Below are 13,347 nucleotides of genomic sequence, written 5' to 3'. Positions count from 1 at the left end.
TGCTGGGGAAGCAGGCTCGGTGCTGGGGAAGAGCAGGCTCTGTGCTGGGGAAGACCAGCTTCGGTGCTGGGGAACAGCATGCTCGGTGCTGAGGAAGCCCAGGCTCAGTGCAGGGGAAGCTGGCTTGATGCTGGGTAAGACCAGACTCGGGGCTGGGTAAGGCCAGACTCTGTGCTGGGGAAAACCAGGCTCAGTGCTGGGGAAGAGCAGGCTCGGTGCTGGGGAAGACCAGACTCGGTGCTGGGGAAGCAGGCTCGGTGCTGGTGAAGACCAGACTCAGTGCTGGGGAAGCAGGCTCGGTGCAGGGGAAGACCAGGCTCGGTGCTGGGGAAGACCAGGCTCGGTGCTGGGGAAGGAAGCTCGGTGCTGGGGAAGCAAGCTCGGTGCTGAGGAAGACCAGGCTCGGTGCTGGGGAAGGAGAGTCGGTGTGTGGGAATACCAGGCTCGGTGCTGGGGAAGACCAGGCTCGGTGCTGGCGAAGACCAGGCTCGGTGCTGGGGATGAGCAGTCTCGATGCTGGGTAAGACTAGGCTCGGTGCTGGGGAAGAGCTGTCTCGGTGCTGGGGAAGACCAAGCTAGGTGCTGGGGAAGAGTAGGTTCGGTGCTGGGGAAGTTGGCTCAGTGCTGGGTAAGCCCAGGCTCGGTGCTGGGGAAGACCAGACTCAGTGCTGGGGAAGCAGGTTCGGTGCAGGGGAAGCAGGCTCAGTGCTGGGGAACAGCAGGCTCCGTGCTGTGGAAGTGTGTTTGGTGCTGGGGAAGCAGGCTCGGTGCTGGGGAAGACCAGGCTCGGTGCTGAGTAAGACCAGACACGGGGCTGGGGAAACAGGTTCAATGCTGAGGAAGCAGGCTCGTTGCTGGGGAAGACCAGGCTCGGTGCTGGGGAAGCAGTCTCGGTGCTGGGGAAGACCAGGCTCGGTGCTGGGGAAGACCAGGCTCGGTGCTGAGTAAAACCAGACACGGGGCTGGGGAAACAGGTTCAATGCTGAGGAAGCAGGCTCGTTGCTGGGGAAGACCAGGCTCGGTGCTGGGGAAGCAGGCTCGGTGCTGGGGAAGACCAGGCTCAGTGCTGGGGAAGAGCAGGTTCGGTGCTGGGGAAGGCCAGGCTCATTGCTGAGGAAGACCAGACACGGGGCTGGGGAAACAGGTTCAATGCTGGGGAAGCAGGCTCGTTGCTGGGGAAGACCAGGCTCGGTACTGGGGAAGCAGGCTCGGTGCTGGGGAAGACCAGGCTCGGTGCTGGGGAAGCAGACTCGGTGATGGGGAAGAACAGGCTCGGTGATGGGGAAGCAGGCTCGGTGCTGTGGAAGGCCAGGCTCGGTGATGGGGAAGCAGGCTCGGTGCTGTGGAAGACCAGGCTCAGTGCTGGGGAAGACCAGGCTCGGTGCTGGGGAAGAAAGCTCGGTGCTAGGGAAGCAGGCTCAGTGCTGAGGAAGACCAGGCTCGGTGGTGGCGAAGACCAGGCTCGGTGCTGCGGAAGCAGGCTCAGTGCTGGGGAAGAGCAGGGTCGGTGCTGGGGAAGAGCAGGCTCGGTGCTGGGGAAGAGCAGGCTCTGTGTTGGGAAAGACGAGACTCGGTGCTGGCGAAGACCAGGTGCAGTGCTGCGGAAGCAGGCTCAGTGCTGTGGAAGAGAAGGGTCGGTGCTGGGTAAGAGCAGGCTCGATGTTGGGAAGACCAGATTCGGTGCTGGGGAAGCAGGCTCGGTGCTGGGGAAGACCAGACTCAGTGCTGGGGAAGCAGGCTCGGTGCAGGGGAAGCAGGCTCAGTGCTGGGGAAGAGCAGACTCGGTGCTGGGGAAGTGTGTTCGGTGCTGGGGATGCAGGCTCGGTGCTGGGGAAGACCAGGCTCGGTGCTGAGGAAGACCAGGCTCGGTGCTGTGGAAAAGCAGGCTCGGTGCTGAGGAAGACCAGGCTCAGTGCTGAGGAAGACCAGACATGGGGCTGGGGAAACAGGTTCAATTCTGGGGGAGCAGGCTCGTTGCTGGGGAAGACCAGGCTCGGTGCTGGGGAAGCAGGCTCGGTGCTGGTGAAGACCAGGCTCAGTGCTGGGGAAGCAGACTCGGTGCTGGGGAAGACCAGGCTCGGTGCTGGTGAAGCAGAGTCAGTGCTGGGGAATACTAGATTCATTGCTGGGGAAGAGCTGTCTCGGTGCTGGGGAAGACCAGGCTCGGGGCTGGGGAAGACCAGGCGCGGTGTTGGGGTAGATCAGATTCGGTGCTGAGGAAGACCAGGCTCAGTGCTGGGGAAGAGCAGGCTCGGTGCTGGGGAAGTTGGCTCAGTGCTGGGTAACACCAGGCTCGGTGCTGGGGAAGCAGGCTCGGTGCTGGGGAAGAGCAGGCTCTGTGCTGGGGAAGACCAGCTTCGGTGCTGGGGAACAGCATGCTCGGTGCTGAGGAAGCCCAGGCTCAGTGCAGGGGAAGCTGGCTTGATGCTGGGTAAGACCAGACTCGGGGCTGGGTAAGGCCAGACTCTGTGCTGGGGAAAACCAGGCTCAGTGCTGGGGAAGAGCAGGCTCGGTGCTGGGGAAGACCAGACTCGGTGCTGGGGAAGCAGGCTCGGTGCTGGTGAAGACCAGACTCAGTGCTGGGGAAGCAGGCTCGGTGCAGGGGAAGACCAGGCTCGGTGCTGGGGAAGACCAGGCTCGGTGCTGGGGAAGGAAGCTCGGTGCTGGGGAAGCAAGCTCGGTGCTGAGGAAGACCAGGCTCGGTGCTGGGGAAGGAGAGTCGGTGTGTGGGAATACCAGGCTCGGTGCTGGGGAAGACCAGGCTCGGTGCTGGCGAAGACCAGGCTCGGTGCTGGGGATGAGCAGTCTCGATGCTGGGTAAGACTAGGCTCGGTGCTGGGGAAGAGCTGTCTCGGTGCTGGGGAAGACCAAGCTAGGTGCTGGGGAAGAGTAGGTTCGGTGCTGGGGAAGTTGGCTCAGTGCTGGGTAAGCCCAGGCTCGGTGCTGGGGAAGACCAGACTCAGTGCTGGGGAAGCAGGTTCGGTGCAGGGGAAGCAGGCTCAGTGCTGGGGAACAGCAGGCTCCGTGCTGTGGAAGTGTGTTTGGTGCTGGGGAAGCAGGCTCGGTGCTGGGGAAGACCAGGCTCGGTGCTGAGTAAGACCAGACACGGGGCTGGGGAAACAGGTTCAATGCTGAGGAAGCAGGCTCGTTGCTGGGGAAGACCAGGCTCGGTGCTGGGGAAGCAGTCTCGGTGCTGGGGAAGACCAGGCTCGGTGCTGGGGAAGACCAGGCTCGGTGCTGAGTAAAACCAGACACGGGGCTGGGGAAACAGGTTCAATGCTGAGGAAGCAGGCTCGTTGCTGGGGAAGACCAGGCTCGGTGCTGGGGAAGCAGGCTCGGTGCTGGGGAAGACCAGGCCCGGTGCTGGGGAAGCAGATTCGGTGCTGGGGTAGACCAGGCTCGGTGCTGGGGAAGACCAGGCTCAGTGCTGGGGAAGAGCAGGCTCGGTGCTGGGGAAGACCAGACTTGGTGCTTGGGAATCAGGCTCGGTGCTGGGGAAGACCAGACTCAGTGCTGGGGAAGCAGGCTCAGTGCTGGGGAAGACCAAGTTCGGTGCAGGGGAAGCAGGCTCAGTGCTGGGGAAGACCAGGCTCGGTGCTGGGGAAGCAGGCTCGGTGCTGGGGAAGACCAGGCCCGGTGCTGGTGAAGCAGATTCGGTGCTGGGGTAGGCCAGGCTCGGTGCTGGGGAAGACCAGGCTCGGTGCTGGGGAAGCAGGCTCGTTGCTGGGGAAGACAAGGCTCGGTGCTGGGGAAGCAGGCGCGGTGCTGTGGAAGACCAGTCTCGGTGCTGGGGAAGACCAGGCTCGGTGCTGGGGAAGCAGGCTCGGTGCTGGGGAACAGCAGGCTCGGTGCTGGGTAAGCACAGGCTCGGTGCTGGGGAATCTGGCTTGATGCTGGGTAAGACCAGACTCGGTGTTGGGTAAGACCAGACTCGGTGCTGGGGAAGACCAGGTTCAGTGCTGGGGAAGAGCAGGCTCGGCGCTAGGGAAGACCAGACTCGGTGCTGGGGAAGCAGGCTCGGTGCTGGGGAAGACCAGACTCAGTGCTGGGGAAGTAGGCTCGGTGCAGGGGAAGCAGGCTCAGTGCTGGGGAAGAGCAGGCTCAGTGCTGGGGAAGACCAGACTCGGTGCTGGGGAAGCAGGATCAGTGCTGGGGAAGACCAGACTCAGTGCTGGGGAAGCAGGCTCGGTGCAGGGGAAGAGCAGGCTCTGTGCTGGGGAAGCAGGCTCGGTGCAGGGGAAGACAGGCTCCGTGCAGGGGAAGATCAGGCTCGGTGCTGGCGAGGAGAAGGCTCGGTACTGGGGAAGACCTGGCATAGTGCTGGGGAAGACCAGACTTGGTGCTGGGGAATCAGGCTCGGTGCTGGGGAAGACCAGACTCAGTGATGGGGAAGCAGGCTCTGTGCTGGGGAAGACCAGGCTCGGTGCTGGGGAAAAGCAGTCTCGGTGCTGGGGAAGATGGCTCAGTGCTGGGTAAGACCAGGCTCAGTGCTGGGGAAGCAGGCTCGGTGCTGGGGAAGAGCTGGTTCGGTGCTGGGGAACAGCAGGCTCGGTGCTGGGGAAGCCCAGGCTCAGTGCTGGGGAAGCCGGCATGATGCTGGGTAAGACCACACTCGGTGTTGGGTGAGACCAGACTCGGTGCTGGGGAAGACCAGGCTCAGTTCTGGGGAAGAGCAGGCTCGGTGATGGGGAAGACCAGACTCAGTGCTGGGGAAGCAGTCTCGGTGCAGGGGAGCAGGCTCAGTGCTGGGGAAGAGCAGGCTCGGTGCTGGGGAAGACCAGGTTCATTGCTGAGGAAGACCAGACACGGGGCTGGGGAAACAGGTTCAATGCTGGGGAAGCAGGCTCGTTGCTGGGGAAGACCAGGCTCGGTACTGGGGAAGCAGGCTTGGTGCTGGGGAAGACCAGGCTCGGTGCTGGGGAAGCAGACTCGGTGATGGGGAAGAACAGGCTCGGTGATGGGGAAGCAGGCTCGGTGCTGTGGAAGGCCAGGCTCGGTGATGGGGAAGCAGGCTCGGTGCTGTGGAAGACCAGGCACGGTGCTGGGGAAGACCAGGCTCGGTGCTGGGGAAGAAAGCTCGGTGCTAGGGAAGCAGGCTCAGTGCTGAGGAAGACCAGGCTCGGTGGTGGCGAAGACCAGGCTCGGTGCTGCGGAAGCAGGCTCAGTGCTGGGGAAGAGCAGGGTCGGTGCTGGGGAAGAGCAGGCTCTGTTTTGGGGAAGACGAGACTCGGTGCTTGCGAAGAGCAGGCGCAGTGCTGCGGAAGCAGGTTCAGTGCTGTGGAATAGCAGGGTCGGTGCTGGGGAAGAGCAGGCTCGGTGCTGGGGAAGACCAGACTCGGTGCTGGGGAAGCAGGCTCGGTGCTGGGGAAGACCAGACTCAGTGCTGTGGAAGCAGGCTCGGTGCAGGGGAAGCAGGCTCGGTGCTGGGTAAGACCAGGCTCGGTGCTGAGGAAGACCAGGCTCGATGCTGTGGAAAAGCAGGCTTGGTGCTGAGGAAGACCAGGCTTGGTGCTCGCGAAGACCAGGCAGGGTGCTGGGGAAGAGCAGGCTCAGTGCTGGGGAAGTGTGTTCGGTGCTGGGGAAGCAGGCTCGGTGCTGGGGAAGACCAGGCTCGGTGCTGAGGAAGACCAGGCTCGGTGCTGTGGAAAAGCAGGCTCGGTGCTGAGGAAGACCAGGCTTGGTGCTCGCGAAGATCAGGCACTGTGCTGGGGGAGAGCAGACTCGGTGCTGGGGAAGAGCAGGCTCGGTGCTGGGTAAGACCAGGCTCGATGCTGAGGAAGACCAGACACGGGGCTGGGGAAACAGGTTCAATTCTGGGGAAGCAGGCTCGTTGCTGGGGAAGACCAGGCTCGGTGCTGGGGAAGCAGGCTCGGTGCTGGGGAAGACCAGGCTTGGTGCTGGGGAAGCAGACTCGGTGCTGGGGAAGAATAGATTCGGTGCTGTGGAAGAGCTGTCTCGGTGCTGGGGAAGACCAGTCTCGGTGCTGGGGATGACCAGCCTCGTTGTTGGGGTAGAGCAGTTTCGGTGCTGAGGAAGACCAGGCTCAGTACTGGGGAAGAGCAGGCTCGGTGCTGGGGAAATTGGCTCAGTGCTGGGTAACACCAGGCTCGGTGCTGGGGAAGCAGGCTCGGTGCTGGGGAAAAGCAGGCTCCGTGCTGGAGAATACCAGCTTCGGTGCAGGGGAACAGCATGCTCGCTGTTGGGGAAGCCGAGGCTCGGTGCTGGGGAAGCTGGCTTGATGCTGGGTAAGACCAGACTCGGTGCTGGGTAAGGCCAGACTCTGTGCTGGGGAAAGCCAGGCTCAGAGCTGGGGAAGAAGGCTCGGTGCAGGGGAAGACCAGGCTCGGTGCTGGGGAAGACCAGACTCAGTGCTGGGGAAGCAGGCTCTGTGCTGAGGAAGACCAGGCTCGGTGCTGGGGAAGCAGAGTCGGTGTGTGGGAAGACCAGCCTCGGTGCTGGGGAAGACCAGGCTCGGTGTTGGCGAAGATCAGGCTCGGTGCTGGGGAACAGATTCGGTGCTGGGGTAGACCAGGCTCGGTGCTAGGGAAGACCAGGCTCAGTGCTGGGGAAGAGCAGGCTCGGTGCTGGGGAAGACCAGACTCGGTGCTGGGGAGGAGAAGGCTCGGTGCTGAGTAAGACCAGACATGGTGCTGGGGAAACAGGTTCAATGCTGAGGAAGCAGGCTCGTTGCTGGGGATGACCAGGCTCGGTGCTGGGGAAGCAGGCTCGGTGCTGGGGAAGACCAGGCTCGGTGCTGGGGAAGCAGGCTCGGTGCTGGGGAAGAACAGGGCCGGTGCTGGGGAACAGATTCGGTGCTGGGGTAGATCAGGCTCGGTGCTGGGGAAGACCAGGCTCAGTGCTGGGGAAGAGCAGGCTCGGTGCTGGGGAAGACCAGACTCGGTGCTGGGGAAGCAGGCTCTGCGCTGGGGAAGACCAGACTCAGTGCTGGGGAAGCAGGCTCAGTGCTGGGGAAGACCAGGCTCGGTGCAGGGGAAGCAGGCTCAGTGCTGGGGAAGAGAAGGCTCGGTGCTGGGGAAGTGTGCTCGGTGCTGGGAAAGGAGGCTCGGTGCTGGGGAAGACCAGGCTCGGTGCTGGGGAAGACCAGGCTCAGTGCTGGGGAAGAGCAGGCTCGGTGCTGGGGAAGACCAGACTTGGTCCTGCGGAAGCAGGCTCGGCGCTGGGGAACTCCAGACTCAGTGCTGGGGAAGCAGGATCAGTGCTGGGGAAGACCAGGCTCGGTGCAGGGGAAGCAGGCTCAGTGCTGGGGAAGAGCAGGCTCGGTGCTGGGGAAGTGTGCTCGGTGCTGGGAAAGGAGGCTCGGTGCTGGGGAAGACCAGGCTCGGTGCTGAGGAAGACCAGGCTCGGTGCTGTGGAAGAGCAGGCTCATTGCTGGGGAAGAGCAGGCTCAGTGCTGAGGAAGACCAGGCTCGGTGCTCGTGAAGAGCAAGCGCTGTGCTGAGGAAGACCTGGCTCGGTACTGGGGAAGACCAGGCACAGTGCTGGAGAAGACCAGGTTTGGTGCTGGGGAAGAGCAGGCTCGGTACTGGGGAAGCAGGCTCAGTGCTGGGGAAGACCAGGCTCGGTGATGGGGAAGGAAGCTCGGTGCTGGGGAAGCAGGCTCTGTGCTGAGGAAGACCAGGCTCGGTGCTGGGGAAGCAGAGTCGGTGTGTGGGAAGACCAGGCTCGGTGCTGGTGAAGACCAGGCTCGGTGCTGGCGAAGACCAGGCTCGGTGCTGGGGAAGAGCAGTCTCGATGCTGCGTAAGACTAGGCTAGGTGCTGGGGAAGACCTGTCTCGGTCCTGGGGAAGACCAGGCTCGGTGCTGGGGAAGAGTTGGCTCGGTGCTGGGGAAGTTGGCTCAGTGCTGGCTAAGCCCAGGCTCGGTGCTGGGGAAGCAGGCTCAATGCTGGGGAAGACCAGACTCAGTGCTGGGGAAGCAGGCTCGGTGCAGGGGAAGCAGCCTCAGTGCTGGGGAAGAGCAGGCTCGGTGCTGGGGAAGTGTGTTCGGTGCTGGGGAAATTGGCTCAGTGCTGGGTAACACCAGGCTCGGTGCTGGGGAAGCAGGCTCGGTGCTGGGGAAAAGCAGGCTCCGTGCTGGAGAATACCAGCTTCGGTGCAGGGGAACAGCATGCTCGCTGTTGGGGAAGCCGAGGCTCGGTGCTGGGGAAGCTGGCTTGATGCTGGGTAAGACCAGACTCAGTGCTGGGTAAGGCCAGACTCTGTGCTGGGGAAAGCCAGGCTCAGAGCTGGGGAAGAAGGCTCGGTGCAGGGGAAGACCAGGCTCGGTGCTGGGGAAGACCAGACTCAGTGCTGGGGAAGCAGGCTCTGTGCTGAGGAAGACCAGGCTCGGTGCTGGGGAAGCAGAGTCGGTGTGTGGGAAGACCAGCCTCGGTGCTGGGGAAGACCAGGCTCGGTGTTGGCGAAGATCAGGCTCGGTGCTGGGGAACAGATTCGGTGCTGGGGTAGACCAGGCTCGGTGCTAGGGAAGACCAGGCTCAGTGCTGGGGAAGAGCAGGCTCGGTGCTGGGGAAGACCAGACTCGGTGCTGGGGAGGAGAAGGCTCGGTGCTGAGTAAGACCATACATGGTGCTGGGGAAACAGGTTCAATGCTGAGGAAGCAGGCTCGTTGCTGGGGATGACCAGGCTCGGTGCTGGGGAAGCAGGCTCGGTGCTGGGGAAGACCAGGCTCGGTGCTGGGGAAGCAGGCTCGGTGCTGGGGAAGACCAGGCCCGGTGCTGGGGAACAGATTCGGTGATGGGGTAGATCAGGCTCGGTGCTGGGGAAGACCAGGCTCAGTGCTGGGGAAGAGCAGGCTCGGTGCTGGGGAAGACCAGACTCGGTGCTGGGGAAGCAGGCTCGGCGCTGGGGAAGACCAGACTCAGTGCTGGGGAAGCAGGCTCAGTGCTGGGGAAGACCAGGCTCGGTGCAGGGGAAGCAGGCTCAGTGCTGGGGAAGAGAAGGCTCGGTGCTGGGGAAGTGTGCTCGGTGCTGGGAAAGGAGGCTCGGTGCTGGGGAAGACCAGGCTCGGTGCTGGGGAAGACCAGGCTCAGTGCTGGGGAAGAGCAGGCTCGGTGCTGGGGAAGACCAGACTTGGTCCTGCGGAAGCAGGCTCGGCGCTGGGGAAGACCAGACTCAGTGCTGGGGAAGCAGGATCAGTGCTGGGGAAGACCAGGCTCGGTGCAGGGGAAGCAGGCTCAGTGCTGGGGAAGAGCAGGCTCGGTGCTGGGGACGTGTGCTCGGTGCTGGGAAAGGAGGCTCGGTGCTGGGGAAGACCAGGCTCGGTGCTGAGGAAGACCAGGCTCGGTGCTGTGGAAGAGCAGGCTCATTGCTGGGGAAGAGCAAGCTCAGTGCTGAGGAAGACCAGGCTCGGTGCTCGTGAAGAGCAAGCGCTGTGCTGAGGAAGACCTGGCTCGGTACTGGGGAAGACCAGGCACAGTGCTGGAGAAGACCAGGTTTGGTGCTGGGGAAGAGCAGGCTCGGTACTGGGGAAGCAGGCTCAGTGCTGGGTAAGACCAGGCTCGGTGATGGGGAAGGAAGCTCGGTGCTGGGGAAGCAGGCTCTGTGCTGAGGAAGACCAGGCTCGGTGCTGGGGAAGCAGAGTCGGTGTGTGGGAAGACCAGGCTCGGTGCTGGTGAAGACCAGGCTCGGTGCTGGCGAAGACCAGGCTCGGTGCTGGGGAAGAGCAGTCTCGATGCTGCGTAAGACTAGGCTAGGTGCTGGGGAAGACCTGTCTCGGTCCTGGGGAAGACCAGGCTCGGTGCTGGGGAAGAGTTGGCTCGGTGCTGGGGAAGTTGGCTCAGTGCTGGCTAAGCCCAGGCTCGGTGCTGGGGAAGCAGGCTCAATGCTGGGGAAGACCAGACTCAGTGCTGGGGAAGCAGGCTCGGTGCAGGGGAAGCAGCCTCAGTGCTGGGGAAGAGCAGGCTCGGTGCTGGGGAAGTGTGTTCGGTGCTGGGGAAGCAGGCTCGGTGCTGGGGAAGACCAGGCTAGCTGCTGGAGAAGAGCAGACTCGGTGCTGGCGAGGAGAAGTCTCGGTGCTGAGTAAGAGCAGACACGGTGCTGGGGAAACAGGTTCAATGCTGGGGAAGCAGGCTCGGTGCTGGGGAAGACCAGGCTCGGTGCTGGGGAAGCAGGCTCGGTGCTGGGGAAGACCAGGCCCGGTGCTGGGGAACAGATTCGGTGCTGGGGTAGACCAGGCTCGGTGCTGGGGAAGACCAGGCTCAGTGCTGGGGAAGAGCAGGCTCGGTGCTGGGGAAGACCAGACTCGGTGCTGGGGAAGCAGGCTCGGCGCTGGGGAAGACCAGACTCAGTGCTGGGGATGCAGGCTCAGTGCTGGGGAAGACCAGGCTCGGTGCAGGGGAAGCAGGCTCCGTGCTGGGGAAGAGCAGGCTCGGTGCTGGGGAAGTGTGCTCGGTGCTGGGGAAGACCAGGCTCGGTGCTGAGGAAGACCAGGCTCGGTGCTGTGGAAGAGCAGGCTCGTTGCTGGGGAACAGCAGGCTCAGTGCTGAGGAAGACCTGGCTCGGTACTGGGGAAGAACAGGCTCGGTGCTGGGGAAGACCAGGTTTGGTGCTGGGGAAGAGCAGGCTCGGTACTGGGGAAGCAGGCTCGGTGCTGGGGAAGAACAGGCTCGGTGATGGGGAAGAACAGGCTCGGTGATGGGGAAGCAGGCTCGGTGCTGTGGAAGACCAGGCTCGGTGATTGGGAAGCAGGCTCGGTGCTGTGGAAGACCAGGCTCGGTGCTGGGGAAGACCAGGCTCGGTGCTGGGGAAGCAGGCTCAGTGCTGAGGAAGACCAGGCTCGGTGCTGGGGAAGCAGACTCGTTGTGTGGGAAGAGCAGGCTCGGTGCTGGGGAAGACCAGGCTTGGTGCTGGTGTTGACCAGGCTTGGTGCTGCAGAAGCAGGCTCAGTGCTGGGGAAGAGCAGGTTCGGTGCTGGGAAGAGCAGGCTCGGTGATGGGGAAGAGCAGGCTCGGTGCTGGGGAAGACCAGGCTCGGTGCTGGGGAAGCAGGCTCGGTGCTGGGGAAGACCAGGCTCGGTGCTGGGGAAGACCAGGCTCGGTGCTGGGGAAGCAGGCTCGGTGCTGGGGAAGACCTGGCCCGGTGCTGGGGAAGCAGATTCTGTGCTGGGGTAGACCAGGCTCGGTGCTGGGGAAGACCAGGCTCGGTGCTGGGGAAGACCAGGCTCGGTGCTGAGGAAGACCAGACACGGGGCTGGAGGAATTGGTTCAATGCTGGGGAAGCAGGCTCGTTGCTGGGGGAGACCAGGCTTGGTGCTGGGGAAGCAGGCTCGGTGCTGGGGAAGACCAGGCTCGGTGCTGGGGAAGCAGACTCGGTGCTGGGGAAGACCAGGCTCGGTGATCGGGAAGCAGGCTCGGGGCTGGGGAAGATCAGGCTCGGGGCTGGGGAAGATCAGGCTCGGTGCTGGGGAAGACCAGGCTCGGTGCTGGGGTAGCAGGCTCAGTGCTGAGTAATACCAGGCTCGGTGCTGGGGAAGCAGGCTCGGTGTGTGGGAAGAGCAGGCTCAGTGATGGGGAAGACCAGGCTCGGTGCTGGTGAAGACGAGGCTCAGTGCTGGGGAAGCAGGCTCAGTGCTGGGGAAGACCAGGCTCGGTGCTGGGGAAGCAGGATCGGTGCTGGGGAAGACCAGACTCAGTGCTGGGGAAGCAGGCTCGGTGCAGGGGAAGAGCAGGCTCGGTGCTGGGGAAGCAGGCTCGGTGCAGGGGAAGAGCAGGCTCGGTGCTGGGGAAGAGCAGGCTTGGTGCTGGTGAGGAGAAGGCTCGGTACTGGGGAAGACCTGGCTTAGTGCTGGGGAAGTCCAGGCTCGGTGCTGGGGAAGACCAGGCATAGTGCTGGGGTAGAGCAGGCTCAGTGCTGAGGAAGACCAGGCTCGGTGCTCGGATAGAGCAAGCTCTGTGCTGAGGAAGACCTGCCTCGGTACTGGGGAAGACCAGGCTCGGTGCTGGAGAAGACCAGGCTTGGTGCTGGGGAAGAGCAGGCTCGGTGCTGGGGAAAACCAGGCTCGGTGCTGAGGAAGACAAGACACGGGGCTGGGGAAACAGGTTCAATGCTGGGGAAGCTGGCTCGTTGCTGGGGAAGACCAGGCTCGGTGCTGGGGAAGCAGGCTCGTTGCTGGGGAAGACAAGGCTCGGTGCTGGGGAAGCAGGCGCGGTGCTGTGGAAGACCAGTCTCGGTGCTGGGGAAGACCAGGCTCGCTGCTGGGGAAGCAGGCTCGGTGCTGGGGAACAGCAGTCTCGGTGCTGGGCAAGCACAGGCTCGGTGCTGGGGAATCTGGCTTGATGCTGGGGAAGACCAGATTCGGTGTTGGGTAAGACCAGACTCGGTGCTGGGGAAGACCAGGTTCAGTGCTGGGGAAGAGCAGGCTCGGCGCTAGGGAAGACCAGACTCAGTGCTGGGGAAGCAGGCTCGGTGCAGGGGAAGAGCAGGCTCGGTGCTGGGGAAGCAGGATCGGTGCTGGGGAAGACCAGACTCAGTGCTGGGGAAGCAGGATCGGTGCTGGGGAAGACCAGGCTCTGTGCTGGGGAAGCAGGCTCGGTGCAGGGGAAGACAGGCTCCGTGCGGGGGAAGACCAGGCATAGTGCTGGGGTAGAGCAGTTTCGGTGCTGGGGAAGTTGGCTCAGTGCTGGGTAAGACCAGGCTCGGTGCTGGGGAAGACCAGATTCGGAGCTGGTGAACAGCAGGCTCGGTGCTGGGGAAGCCCAGGCTCGGTGCTGGGGTAGCTGTCTTGAAGCTGGTTAAGACCAGACTCGGTGCTGGGGAAGACCAGGCTCAGTGCTGGGGAAGAGCAGGCTCGGTGCTGTGGATGACCAGACTCAGTGCTGGGGAAGCAGGCTCGGTGCAGGGGAAGACCAGGCTCAGTGCTAAGGAAGACCAGGCTCAGTGCTGGGGAAGCAGGCTCCGTGCTGAGGAAGACCAGGCTCGGCGCTGGGGAAGAGCAGGCTCGGTGCTCGGGAAGACCGGACTCGGTGCTGGGGAAGCAGGCTCGGTGCTGGGGAAGACCAGGCTCGGTGCTGAGGAAAAGCAGGCTCGGAGCTGTGGAAAAGCAGGCTTGGTGCTGGGGAAGAGCAGGCTCAGTGCTGAGGAAGACCCGGCTCGGTGCTGGGGAAACAGGTTTAATCCTGGGGAAGTAGGCTCGTTGCTGGGGAAGACCAGGCTCGGTGCTGGGGAAGAGCAGGCTCGGAGCTGGGGAAGAGCAGGCTCGGTGCTGAGGAAGACCAGACACGGGGCTGGGGAAACAGGTTCAATGCTGGGGAAGCAGGCTCGTTGCTGGGGAAGACTAGGATCGGTGCTGGGGAAGCAGGCTCGGTGCTGGGGAAGACCAGGTTAGGTGCAG

Source organism: Somniosus microcephalus, chromosome 1 (genome assembly GCF_052327205.1).
Source record: "Somniosus microcephalus isolate GS21.2 chromosome 1, FLI_Smic_1.0, whole genome shotgun sequence".
NCBI lineage: Eukaryota > Metazoa > Chordata > Chondrichthyes > Squaliformes > Somniosidae > Somniosus > Somniosus microcephalus.
Note: the sequence above shows the minus strand (reverse complement) of the source record.